The 12,111-nt window shown below is 37.5% G+C and overlaps 2 long non-coding RNA genes, 5 other non-coding genes and 1 pseudogene across 7 annotated transcripts; 7 read left to right on the forward strand and 1 right to left on the reverse strand.

Annotated features, from left to right (window-relative positions):
* The first annotated feature begins 427 nt into the window (after positions 1-427).
* Positions 428-3,050, forward strand: LOC149879859 (uncharacterized). Its single transcript, XR_016446303.1, has 4 exons — positions 428-647; positions 829-987; positions 1,656-1,720; positions 1,988-3,050. It is a non-coding gene; the product is annotated as an uncharacterized LOC149879859 (long non-coding RNA).
* LOC149879860 (U2 spliceosomal RNA) lies at positions 2,467-2,658 on the forward strand. The gene has a single exon (XR_016446678.1). It is a non-coding gene; the product is annotated as a U2 spliceosomal RNA (small nuclear RNA).
* Positions 2,772-2,935, forward strand: LOC149879861 (U1 spliceosomal RNA). The gene has a single exon (XR_016446514.1). It is a non-coding gene; the product is annotated as a U1 spliceosomal RNA (small nuclear RNA).
* A 1,326-nt stretch (positions 3,051-4,376) lies between the features above and the next one.
* On the reverse strand, positions 4,377-4,495 carry LOC149879862 (5S ribosomal RNA). Its single transcript, XR_016446612.1, has one exon. It is a non-coding gene; the product is annotated as a 5S ribosomal RNA (ribosomal RNA).
* An 807-nt stretch (positions 4,496-5,302) lies between these two features.
* LOC149879863 (late histone H2B.L4 pseudogene) lies at positions 5,303-5,707 on the forward strand (annotated as a pseudogene).
* A 2,605-nt stretch (positions 5,708-8,312) lies between these two features.
* Positions 8,313-10,935, forward strand: LOC149879864 (uncharacterized). The gene is made up of 4 exons (XR_016446224.1): positions 8,313-8,532; positions 8,714-8,872; positions 9,541-9,605; positions 9,873-10,935. It is a non-coding gene; the product is annotated as an uncharacterized LOC149879864 (long non-coding RNA).
* On the forward strand, positions 10,352-10,543 carry LOC149879865 (U2 spliceosomal RNA). The gene has a single exon (XR_016446679.1). It is a non-coding gene; the product is annotated as a U2 spliceosomal RNA (small nuclear RNA).
* On the forward strand, positions 10,657-10,820 carry LOC149879866 (U1 spliceosomal RNA). The gene has a single exon (XR_016446515.1). It is a non-coding gene; the product is annotated as a U1 spliceosomal RNA (small nuclear RNA).
* Positions 10,936-12,111: the final 1,176 nt, after the last annotated feature.

The raw sequence follows: 12,111 nt of genomic DNA on the forward strand, positions 1-12,111 counted from the left end.
TATGTGGTCTAGCATTATCCTACATAAGAAAGAATCCATCTCCCATGAACGATGCAAGAGGTACCAAAAAAGGTTTTAAAATGTCTGCTTATGTATCGTTGAGAAGTCAGAACAGACGTGTTGCTCAAATGACAGTTATCATTGAGCAACACATCTGTTCATACTAACTTTATACATACTTTTCTTTTAAAAGTGAGGTTTGGTTACAGCAAAACGTGCTGCTTATGAAAAGCTGCTACAATTTGGAAACTAAAACGGAATAAAGCCTACAAATGACGTCACAATAAACATTATTATCGACTTTGTATTTGATAAATCCGGGAAATACGTAATATTTTTCAAAATAAGTCGGAATTTATAAGTGGTGCGTTAATTTTGCGGTAAAGTGCATATCATTGAGTTTAACAACGGTGCAGTGGCTACGCGCAGTCCTACTGAAATTTTTGGTGTTGGCGTAGCGTCAAGAGCAGAAAAGGTGCTTTTAGCTTGTTTCGAAAAAAAAAAAAAAGAAAAAAAAAAAAGGGAAACTAAACAAATTAAATCCTGTTTTATCTTCTCATACAGTAGCTGATGCCAAAACCAAGACAAGTGACAAGTTTAGAGGAGTTCACACAGTTTTTTTAACGATTTATCAAGAATGCTTTAAGGTAACAGAAAGTACTGTGCTATTTTATTTTCAATCTTTTCACCTTATTTTGGTGTTTGTGTTTTAAAATTTGAAGCAGTTTAACCCCTATTGTTGTGCCCACTTTACTTTTTCAAGTCTTCAAATACTTAAGAATAGTTTCTGATGAAAAAATCCTTTCAAAAATAAATTTCCATTTTTAGAAGCATCAACTTTATGAAGGAGTAGTTACAAAAGACTTTCATGAGTGCAGTTACAGAGTTTGTTCTGAGTTCCTGGATTATCCAGAATGCAAGTTGCAATACTCTTTAGAGCATCACACTCAATGAATAAGAAGTGGGAAATTCTTCTTGATTTTATTGGTGAGTGAAACAGAAATAGCATCTTTCTAAGACTTTTACCTATTTCTTTAGTTTGTTCATAGCTTTGTTTCATTTACAGTTATACTGACACAACCCCAATAAAGTAATGCTTAATTAGGTATGCTTTTCACTGGACAATCTATAGCTTCTTTGGAATGATCCCTTTAATTCGATTAAAGATATGCGATAAAATTTTTAAAAAATTACATACTCATTACATTTTGAAGCGAACCTTTTGTTTGGCTTTCTCATATAACATTTTATAGAGTCACTACTAAAGTTAACTCAGCCTCAGGTAGCAAGTCTGATTATTGAAAATAAATTATTGAAAGAGAATTTTGAGTGTTGTCCTGGGGCAAGGTTAAGGGTTAAGTTAGGTTAGCAGAGCATATAATATTGAAGCAGTTAAAGTTTCAAGAAAAAGGTAAGTCATGTTTCTTCGATAGTTTACCACAACCATTTTTTAAAAGTGGTAGTTTGAAAAAGTCGACCTTTAGCCAACAAGTAAACATTTTTTTTAACTGACTTGGGAATTATATTTTTAAGTTTATTCTCCATCAATCCTGAGCTTCTAAGTTGTACGCAAATACATTTGCAGGCTTAATTTAGGTTAGGTAATATGTTAAAAAATGTAATATTTAAAAAAAATACTTTGCTTATTGTTCCAGGTCTCATTAACTTTTACCACACTCTGCGAGTTTGTGATTGGAAAAATGCAGATACAGTGTGCAAGGTATGTATGCTTTACTTTTGCTAACCTAATGCTGTGTCGATTTAGTGTCATAAATTTTTTCATTTTCCATTTGTCATTTGATATTTTGTCAGTGGATGTTTTAGGTCACTTTTTAAAATTGTTTTACCTTTTTGTCAGTAAACATTTAAAGTGTTCATTTCTTGCAATGACTAAAGTATCTGAAAAATATTTTCTTGCTACTCAGTTTAAATTCTTAACTTAATTTGCACCATCCCAATTTTTAAACTTTCAAGCTTGTTTTTTTAGACTTTGTGAGGAATTACTACTTGGGAAAGGGTCGAGGCTAATGACAAGCAAGTCCTCCTAAACTCTGCTGTTTCTTGGCGACCCTGGTGATGAATTAAAGTACTGTCATTACAACAGTTGAAAAGAACATTTAAATACAGAGGTTCTCAAAATGCTTTTTGACAGAGAAATCTGTCGGACGCTCATATACAGAGTTGATTTTCAGTTGTTCAACTTGGCCTTTGATCACATCTGCTGCCCAGCGTTAAATTTAAAAGCCTTTAAACGTTTTTTATGTTTTGGTTAATTGGGTTATTTTTGAAAGAAGCTGGGTTATTTTTGAAAAAAAGCCCAAATGTTTTAGAGTGAAATTGATGCAGTACAAGAAAGCCATGTTTTCATCGTTGAAACTTAAAGTTACCCATCGACTTGATCATTCAAATGTCCACAAGTTTTTTCGTTGAGAGGGAGGGAGCCGGGACAAACTCGTTGCAAAAAGTATCGCTTCTCGGCCTAATGGCTAAGATCAAGTGTAGTATCTGTTCTTATCAGTTTAATATCTGGTACGCCGGCATAGTCCGGCTCATATATTAATCTGATTTTTGGCATTTGGTCAAGGGATCGTAGGTTTACCTCGCCCTGACCGCGGGTTGCCTCGGCGTTGCACTACTGCTGAGCGCGGCCCATACTATAGAGAAGGAAAAAAAAAATAAAGCAAACAAACGGGACGATGCGGTGTGCAATCGAAAACCCACAATTGAGAAGATTGGGGCACGTCCGAGGCTGCCCACACAACGGGAAAAGCATACTTACCTGACGGGGAAGTAAACCTGATCAACATGGGGCTTCTTCCAGGGTGAGGCTCTTGCATTGCACTTCGCCTGGGCTGACCCCTGCGATTACCGCTAACGTCGGTAACTCGACCGTACAATTTCTGGTAGTGGGGGCCTGCGTTCGCGCTCGCCCCCTCCTCTAACGACTTAAAAAAAAAACCTCTCCTCTCACCCCTAAGAGTCTACTGCATATTTTGAGAGGCGCATACAAAGTCTGCTATAAGTGCAAATAAATTTTATTTATTTCAAAAGTTGTTGTTTTTTTTTTTTGTTTTTTTTGTGTGTATAAAATCAATAAAAATCTAAGAATCGCAAATAGGCAACCAAATAAGCATAGGAGCGACGAGAATCGTTTCAACGTGACAACCAGCAAGCGTGATCGACCGGTTACAATCCCGGAAATCACTCGACGGCGGAACAAAAGTGACAGTCACAACAGTGAAAACGAGTTGCTGTAATAAAAAAAACAATGACGATAATAATAGTTAAAATAACAAACAGTAGCAATAAGAAAATCGATATCAATAGTGATAACGAAAATAATGACAACGATGAAGATAACAATAACGACAATAACAAAAGTTAACGATAGCATCGATAAACTAACGATAATAGTAATACCGACAATAGCAACGACCACAAAAAAATAAGCATTAGCAATAACGATCTAACAGTAACGATAGTAACAACAACAGCAGCAGCAACAAAAGCAACAATTGTCAACCATTTATGCATATCGCATATTGGATTCTGGTGCGGTGAAATGCATTCTTTTACTACCGTTCATTATTTTCATGAAAACAGCTCTGATTCCTACGTGTTGATCTTAGAAAGAAAAGACAACGACCGAAACATTTTGGCAAGTTGACACGTCAATACGCAACGTTGCCAGAGATACGTAACGACGATTGACGAATCTTATAAATTTTTGCTCTTCAAAGCTAGTTTTGCAGTCTTTTCGTCATTTCGACAAAACTAGGGAACATCGACATCGTGCAACTTTAGACTTGCGAGGGTTTCTTTCATGGCCGCCGAGAGGACGGGGAAGATTCCCGGGTATCCCCGTGTATCTACAAACGATTTTTTAAAAACCATTTTTTAAAAGATTTAAATAGTTTTGACTTTTAAAAGATTTCATTCACTTTCGTTTTTAATTTTTAATGACCAGAGCACACTTCTATTGGTCCTGGGTATGTAATTGATCACAACGAGGGCCCCTTAAGAAAACTTCCCCTGGGCCCGAAATTTCTCTCGGTGACTATGGTGGCTATAGTCCCTTTAACCGTTGCCCTTGTTGTTCAGCATCAAAACTAGCTTTCTGGCTCTTGTGCGAGGAAAAAGAGCGCCATTTTCTTTCCCTCAGAGATGCGGAGACGGAAGAAGCGCCCTCACACACCTTTCGACCAGTCGCTCCCCTTTCGATCGACACCACCCAGGCAGGCACGCGTTTATGCATATTCTTTTGCAGGGGATGAGTTCTGTGTATCTTAGAGTCAACTGAAAAAGCAGATTTTGTAAAGAAAAGGGAGTCCCCTTTGGCGACTTTTTTTTTTTTTTTTTTCGTAAACGGTTGCAAAAGCCTACGGCACCAGGAGTTCCCAGGCGGTCACCCATCCAAGTACTACCCTGGCCCGACGATGCTTAACTTCCGTGATCGGACGAGAACGGGTGTATTCACCGTGGTATGGTCGTAGGCAACAGTTTACGGGTTTAATTCAAAATTTAAAGTTTCTAACGCCTTAACAATAATTTTTAACAGATGTGTGGCTATGAAAATAGCCTTTTGTGTTGTTTATACCGCCGTTTACTGGGCTGCTGGCTTTGGAACCTTCTCGTTCTTTTTGGGAAGCAACACAGCTTGAATGTTTGGCAACACACCGCCGCTCGCAATTGTAACACCTGACAACAACTTGTTTAACTCTTCGTCGTTGCGAACAGCTAGCTGTAAGTGACGAGGAATGATCCTGGCTTTTTTGTTATCGCGTGCAGCATTACCAGCTAACTCTAAGATTTCGGCGGAGAGGTATTCCAAAACTGCAGCTAAGTAGACCGGTGCGCCTGAACCGATGCGATTGGCGTAATGTCCTTTGCGCAAAAATCGGTGAACGCGACCAACAGGAAACTGAAGACCCGCTCTGAAAGATCGAGTTTTTGCCTTGGCCTTAGCTTTTCCTCCTTTTCCACGTCCTGACATTTTATTTTCTAACACAAGCAGAGACAGACAGACAGACGGACCAGAGATCTCGTGCGCCTTTTTTTTATTTTAAACAGCAAAAAGTTTGCTATTCTTATCAAAATAGAGTGGTCTCAAAGTCAACCTTTTTTTAACCAATAGTAAAAAAGAAATAAACGATGCTCAAACAACTTAATCTTTTAAGAACCAATAGAAGTGCATATGACGCAAGAGTTTTCAAGTTGGAGGCTACAACTTTATCTTAAATTAAATCCAGTTGCAATGCAATGAAAACAAACGAAAAGAATTTTTACTGTTAGGCCCGTCGAAATGTCAGACGCACCAAAAACCGGAGGAAAACAAGCGCCAAAGGTGGCGAAAAAAGGCGAGAAGCGCGCCGGTAAGAAAGGTGGTAAAATCGCTGGAACTGGTGACAAGAAGCGCAAGAGAAAGAGACGAGAGTCTTATGCCATTTACATTTACAACGTCCTGAAGCAAGTTCACCCTGATGTCGGTGTTTCTTCTAAAGCAATGAGCATCATGAATTCTTTCGTGAACGACATTTTCGAAAGAATTGCTTCTGAAGCTTCGCGGCTCGCCCTTCAAAATAAGAAATCTACGATCTCTTCGCGTGAAATTCAAACCGCCGTGCGCCTTTTACTTCCCGGTGAACTTGCTAAACACGCTGTGAGCGAAGGCACCAAGGCTGTTACCAAGTACACCAGCAGTAAGTAAATCAAAATCCGCTCAAACGGCTATTTTTATAGCCACACATCTTTTAAAAACATTAGACGCATTAACGAAATAGGTTCAAATGAAAATGTCTGTTGCAATCGCTATATTTAATTTTGCAAACAATGCCAAGTGCAGAATAACTAAACTAGCTGCTAAAATAAAACACTTAAACTGCTGCATCCGTCCTAGGCTATGAACAACTTAAAACCTTTTTTTTTCTTCTTCAAAATTGCTCTCAAACTCCCCTTTTCTAGAATATACATCGACCTAAAAAGCACGGAACAGTTACCGGTGAGGTTACTGTGACTTTCAAACTCAATTAGTGTAGTTGTTACTACCTGGCAAAGTCCTAAATGCCGCGCAACGTTTTAAAGAAATGTGTGCCTATGAAAATAGCCGTTTGATGAAGGATTGAGCAGTACAGGTTATTTCTTGTCCACTTTTGCGGTGGCACTCTTTGCAGCGACTTTCTTCTTAGGTGCTGTTTCAGCTTTCTTTACCGCGGGTTTTTTAGCAACCGGTAGCTTGGCGCTCTTTTTCACTGGAGCGCATGAAATAGCACCAGCGCGACTAATCTTAGTGAGAGCAGTTCTACTTTTGAAAGTATATGAGCAACGCTGGCTTCTAAAAATCCATTAGTCGATTGTCGCTATACCTATGCTGCCACGCAAACTCAATAGTGGTGGGGATCACAAACACGCAAGATAGTACGACTGCAAGAATATTTAATGCGTTGGCAAAGTGTTCAAAGTATTCAAACGTTGTCAGCAAAGTTGTTACATCAACGGGTAAAGAAAACTGACGTTCTGTAAAGCTATCAAAATGTATCAAGGTGTAGAAAAAGTCTAATTAAAACAGTTAATAGTACCGCTGTCATTTTGTAGATGATTTTTTATGGATTATGTTAGTTATGGAAAAATAATTGGTGCATGAAAGGGTCAATGGGATAGTTACGAAACTACAAATGTTCTAAATGTTTGTAAGAAAATAAGACCGAGGAAGTAGACACAATGTAATATCGTCAGTACAAATCATAATCTGATCACAATCGGAAAAAAAAAGAAGAAGAATACAGTTTTGTTTGTAAACTTTTTTTTAATGACTCATAAAAAGGCTTGGGTACTAGTGATAACCCACAAGCTCTAAAATATCTAAAAAGATGCACTGTCTTCCGACCAGAGTTTCGGCACGGAAAAAACACATACTACAATTTAGTCACTGTGTATTAAGGTATGCATCAAATACTTGCCAATCGCGTTTCGTTCATTTCGGGGTTTCGGGAAGGGGAATGATAAAAAAAAAAAAAAGAAAGAACTCGCAACTGAGCGTCCGCGGTGCACCCATCTTACTAGGCTGCGCGAGTAAGCAGAAACCGTTACTATGCTCTTAGCTAAACCAATGATATTTATACTAACTAGATGTAAAACTTCAAATAAATTCAGTAAGAAAAAGTGAAGCAAGTTTTTTAAGTTTTTAAAGCCGGTAGCCGCTTTATTTAAACTGACAATAATTCGTTTGTTTTAATCGATGTTTTTATGATTCTGGCTGGCAAAAAAAAACTTGCTTGGCAAAAAAATATGCTTCACTGCGAAAGCGCGAGTTAAATATCTAGTTAATATACACCTAACCGCAAAATTAACGCACCACATACATTTCGATTTATTTTAATTGTGGTCATATATTTTGACAAACGTGTTAAGAATAGAACACATGAACACAGTTATTTCGATGGTAATAATAAAAGCGACTTTGAGGATGGTGAGAAAAGAAAAGAAAAGAAAGAAAAACAAACTAAAACTAGAAATATGGTAAGTAATAAAATTAAGGTAAGTAACAAAATAAACTAAGATGATTATTGTTGTTATGCACACTAATACAGCTTAAAATGTAACATTTTTGACTTATCAATATCTAGCGTTGCCACATCTTGATGTTGTTGCAGCCAGACAGCACCGTGGATTTCTTTCAATTAGAGGTGTAATCGTTTCTTGAAGGATATCTTCACATACGCGGATAAGACTTTGTCGCAACTCGTCTAAGGTGGTGGATGTTGACTTCTAACACAGCGTGCCATTATGCCCCAAAGATGCTCTATTGGGTTCATATCTGGACTGCAAGCCGGCCACTCCAAAACTTGAATAGTAGCATTTTGTAAGTATTCAGTAACAACATGCGCCGTATGTGGTCTAGCATTATCCTACATAAGAAAGAATCCATCTCCCATGAACGATGCAAGAGGTACCAAAAAAGGTTTTAAAATGTCTGCTTATGTATCGTTGAGAAGTCAGAACAGACGTGTTGCTCAAATGACAGTTATCATTGAGCAACACATCTGTTCATACTAACTTTATACATACTTTTCTTTTAAAAGTGAGGTTTGGTTACAGCAAAACGTGCTGCTTATGAAAAGCTGCTACAATTTGGAAACTAAAACGGAATAAAGCCTACAAATGACGTCACAATAAACATTATTATCGACTTTGTATTTGATAAATCCGGGAAATACGTAATATTTTTCAAAATAAGTCGGAATTTATAAGTGGTGCGTTAATTTTGCGGTAAAGTGCATATCATTGAGTTTAACAACGGTGCAGTGGCTACGCGCAGTCCTACTGAAATTTTTGGTGTTGGCGTAGCGTCAAGAGCAGAAAAGGTGCTTTTAGCTTGTTTCGAAAAAAAAAAAAAAGAAAAAAAAAAAAGGGAAACTAAACAAATTAAATCCTGTTTTATCTTCTCATACAGTAGCTGATGCCAAAACCAAGACAAGTGACAAGTTTAGAGGAGTTCACACAGTTTTTTTAACGATTTATCAAGAATGCTTTAAGGTAACAGAAAGTACTGTGCTATTTTATTTTCAATCTTTTCACCTTATTTTGGTGTTTGTGTTTTAAAATTTGAAGCAGTTTAACCCCTATTGTTGTGCCCACTTTACTTTTTCAAGTCTTCAAATACTTAAGAATAGTTTCTGATGAAAAAATCCTTTCAAAAATAAATTTCCATTTTTAGAAGCATCAACTTTATGAAGGAGTAGTTACAAAAGACTTTCATGAGTGCAGTTACAGAGTTTGTTCTGAGTTCCTGGATTATCCAGAATGCAAGTTGCAATACTCTTTAGAGCATCACACTCAATGAATAAGAAGTGGGAAATTCTTCTTGATTTTATTGGTGAGTGAAACAGAAATAGCATCTTTCTAAGACTTTTACCTATTTCTTTAGTTTGTTCATAGCTTTGTTTCATTTACAGTTATACTGACACAACCCCAATAAAGTAATGCTTAATTAGGTATGCTTTTCACTGGACAATCTATAGCTTCTTTGGAATGATCCCTTTAATTCGATTAAAGATATGCGATAAAATTTTTAAAAAATTACATACTCATTACATTTTGAAGCGAACCTTTTGTTTGGCTTTCTCATATAACATTTTATAGAGTTACTACTAAAGTTAACTCAGCCTCAGGTAGCAAGTCTGATTATTGAAAATAAATTATTGAAAGAGAATTTTGAGTGTTGTCCTGGGGCAAGGTTAAGGGTTAAGTTAGGTTAGCAGAGCATATAATATTGAAGCAGTTAAAGTTTCAAGAAAAAGGTAAGTCATGTTTCTTCGATAGTTTACCACAACCATTTTTTAAAAGTGGTAGTTTGAAAAAGTCGACCTTTAGCCAACAAGTAAACATTTTTTTTAACTGACTTGGGAATTATATTTTTAAGTTTATTCTCCATCAATCCTGAGCTTCTAAGTTGTACGCAAATACATTTGCAGGCTTAATTTAGGTTAGGTAATATGTTAAAAAATGTAATATTTAAAAAAAATACTTTGCTTATTGTTCCAGGTCTCATTAACTTTTACCACACTCTGCGAGTTTGTGATTGGAAAAATGCAGATACAGTGTGCAAGGTATGTATGCTTTACTTTTGCTAACCTAATGCTGTGTCGATTTAGTGTCATAAATTTTTTCATTTTCCATTTGTCATTTGATATTTTGTCAGTGGATGTTTTAGGTCACTTTTTAAAATTGTTTTACCTTTTTGTCAGTAAACATTTAAAGTGTTCATTTCTTGCAATGACTAAAGTATCTGAAAAATATTTTCTTGCTACTCAGTTTAAATTCTTAACTTAATTTGCACCATCCCAATTTTTAAACTTTCAAGCTTGTTTTTTTAGACTTTGTGAGGAATTACTACTTGGGAAAGGGTCGAGGCTAATGACAAGCAAGTCCTCCTAAACTCTGCTGTTTCTTGGCGACCCTGGTGATGAATTAAAGTACTGTCATTACAACAGTTGAAAAGAACATTTAAATACAGAGGTTCTCAAAATGCTTTTTGACAGAGAAATCTGTCGGACGCTCATATACAGAGTTGATTTTCAGTTGTTCAACTTGGCCTTTGATCACATCTGCTGCCCAGCGTTAAATTTAAAAGCCTTTAAACGTTTTTTATGTTTTGGTTAATTGGGTTATTTTTGAAAGAAGCTGGGTTATTTTTGAAAAAAAGCCCAAATGTTTTAGAGTGAAATTGATGCAGTACAAGAAAGCCATGTTTTCATCGTTGAAACTTAAAGTTACCCATCGACTTGATCATTCAAATGTCCACAAGTTTTTTCGTTGAGAGGGAGGGAGCCGGGACAAACTCGTTGCAAAAAGTATCGCTTCTCGGCCTAATGGCTAAGATCAAGTGTAGTATCTGTTCTTATCAGTTTAATATCTGGTACGCCGGCATAGTCCGGCTCATATATTAATCTGATTTTTGGCATTTGGTCAAGGGATCGTAGGTTTACCTCGCCCTGACCGCGGGTTGCCTCGGCGTTGCACTACTGCTGAGCGCGGCCCATACTATAGAGAAGGAAAAAAAAAATAAAGCAAACAAACGGGACGATGCGGTGTGCAATCGAAAACCCACAATTGAGAAGATTGGGGCACGTCCGAGGCTGCCCACACAACGGGAAAAGCATACTTACCTGACGGGGAAGTAAACCTGATCAACATGGGGCTTCTTCCAGGGTGAGGCTCTTGCATTGCACTTCGCCTGGGCTGACCCCTGCGATTACCGCTAACGTCGGTAACTCGACCGTACAATTTCTGGTAGTGGGGGCCTGCGTTCGCGCTCGCCCCCTCCTCTAACGACTTAAAAAAAAAACCTCTCCTCTCACCCCTAAGAGTCTACTGCATATTTTGAGAGGCGCATACAAAGTCTGCTATAAGTGCAAATAAATTTTATTTATTTCAAAAGTTGTTGTTTTTTTTTTTTGTTTTTTTTGTGTGTATAAAATCAATAAAAATCTAAGAATCGCAAATAGGCAACCAAATAAGCATAGGAGCGACGAGAATCGTTTCAACGTGACAACCAGCAAGCGTGATCGACCGGTTACAATCCCGGAAATCACTCGACGGCGGAACAAAAGTGACAGTCACAACAGTGAAAACGAGTTGCTGTAATAAAAAAAACAATGACGATAATAATAGTTAAAATAACAAACAGTAGCAATAAGAAAATCGATATCAATAGTGATAACGAAAATAATGACAACGATGAAGATAACAATAACGACAATAACAAAAGTTAACGATAGCATCGATAAACTAACGATAATAGTAATACCGACAATAGCAACGACCACAAAAAAATAAGCATTAGCAATAACGATCTAACAGTAACGATAGTAACAACAACAGCAGCAGCAACAAAAGCAACAATTGTCAACCATTTATGCATATCGCATATTGGATTCTGGTGCGGTGAAATGCATTCTTTTACTACCGTTCATTATTTTCATGAAAACAGCTCTGATTCCTACGTGTTGATCTTAGAAAGAAAAGACAACGACCGAAACATTTTGGCAAGTTGACACGTCAATACGCAACGTTGCCAGAGATACGTAACGACGATTGACGAATCTTATAAATTTTTGCTCTTCAAAGCTAGTTTTGCAGTCTTTTCGTCATTTCGACAAAACTAGGGAACATCGACATCGTGCAACTTTAGACTTGCGAGGGTTTCTTTCATGGCCGCCGAGAGGACGGGGAAGATTCCCGGGTATCCCCGTGTATCTACAAACGATTTTTTAAAAACCATTTTTTAAAAGATTTAAATAGTTTTGACTTTTAAAAGATTTCATTCACTTTCGTTTTTAATTTTTAATGACCAGAGCACACTTCTATTGGTCCTGGGTATGTAATTGATCACAACGAGGGCCCCTTAAGAAAACTTCCCCTGGGCCCGAAATTTCTCTCGGTGACTATGGTGGCTATAGTCCCTTTAACCGTTGCCCTTGTTGTTCAGCATCAAAACTAGCTTTCTGGCTCTTGTGCGAGGAAAAAGAGCGCCATTTTCTTTCCCTCAGAGATGCGGAGACGGAAGAAGCGCCCTCACACACCTTTCGACCAGTCGCTCCCCTTTCGATCGAC

This window comes from Hydra viridissima, unplaced genomic scaffold (assembly GCF_058129835.1).
Source record: "Hydra viridissima isolate aposymbiotic clone 2 unplaced genomic scaffold, HvirCarnegie_v1 scaffold_13, whole genome shotgun sequence".
Classification (NCBI taxonomy): Eukaryota; Metazoa; Cnidaria; class Hydrozoa; order Anthoathecata; family Hydridae; genus Hydra; species Hydra viridissima.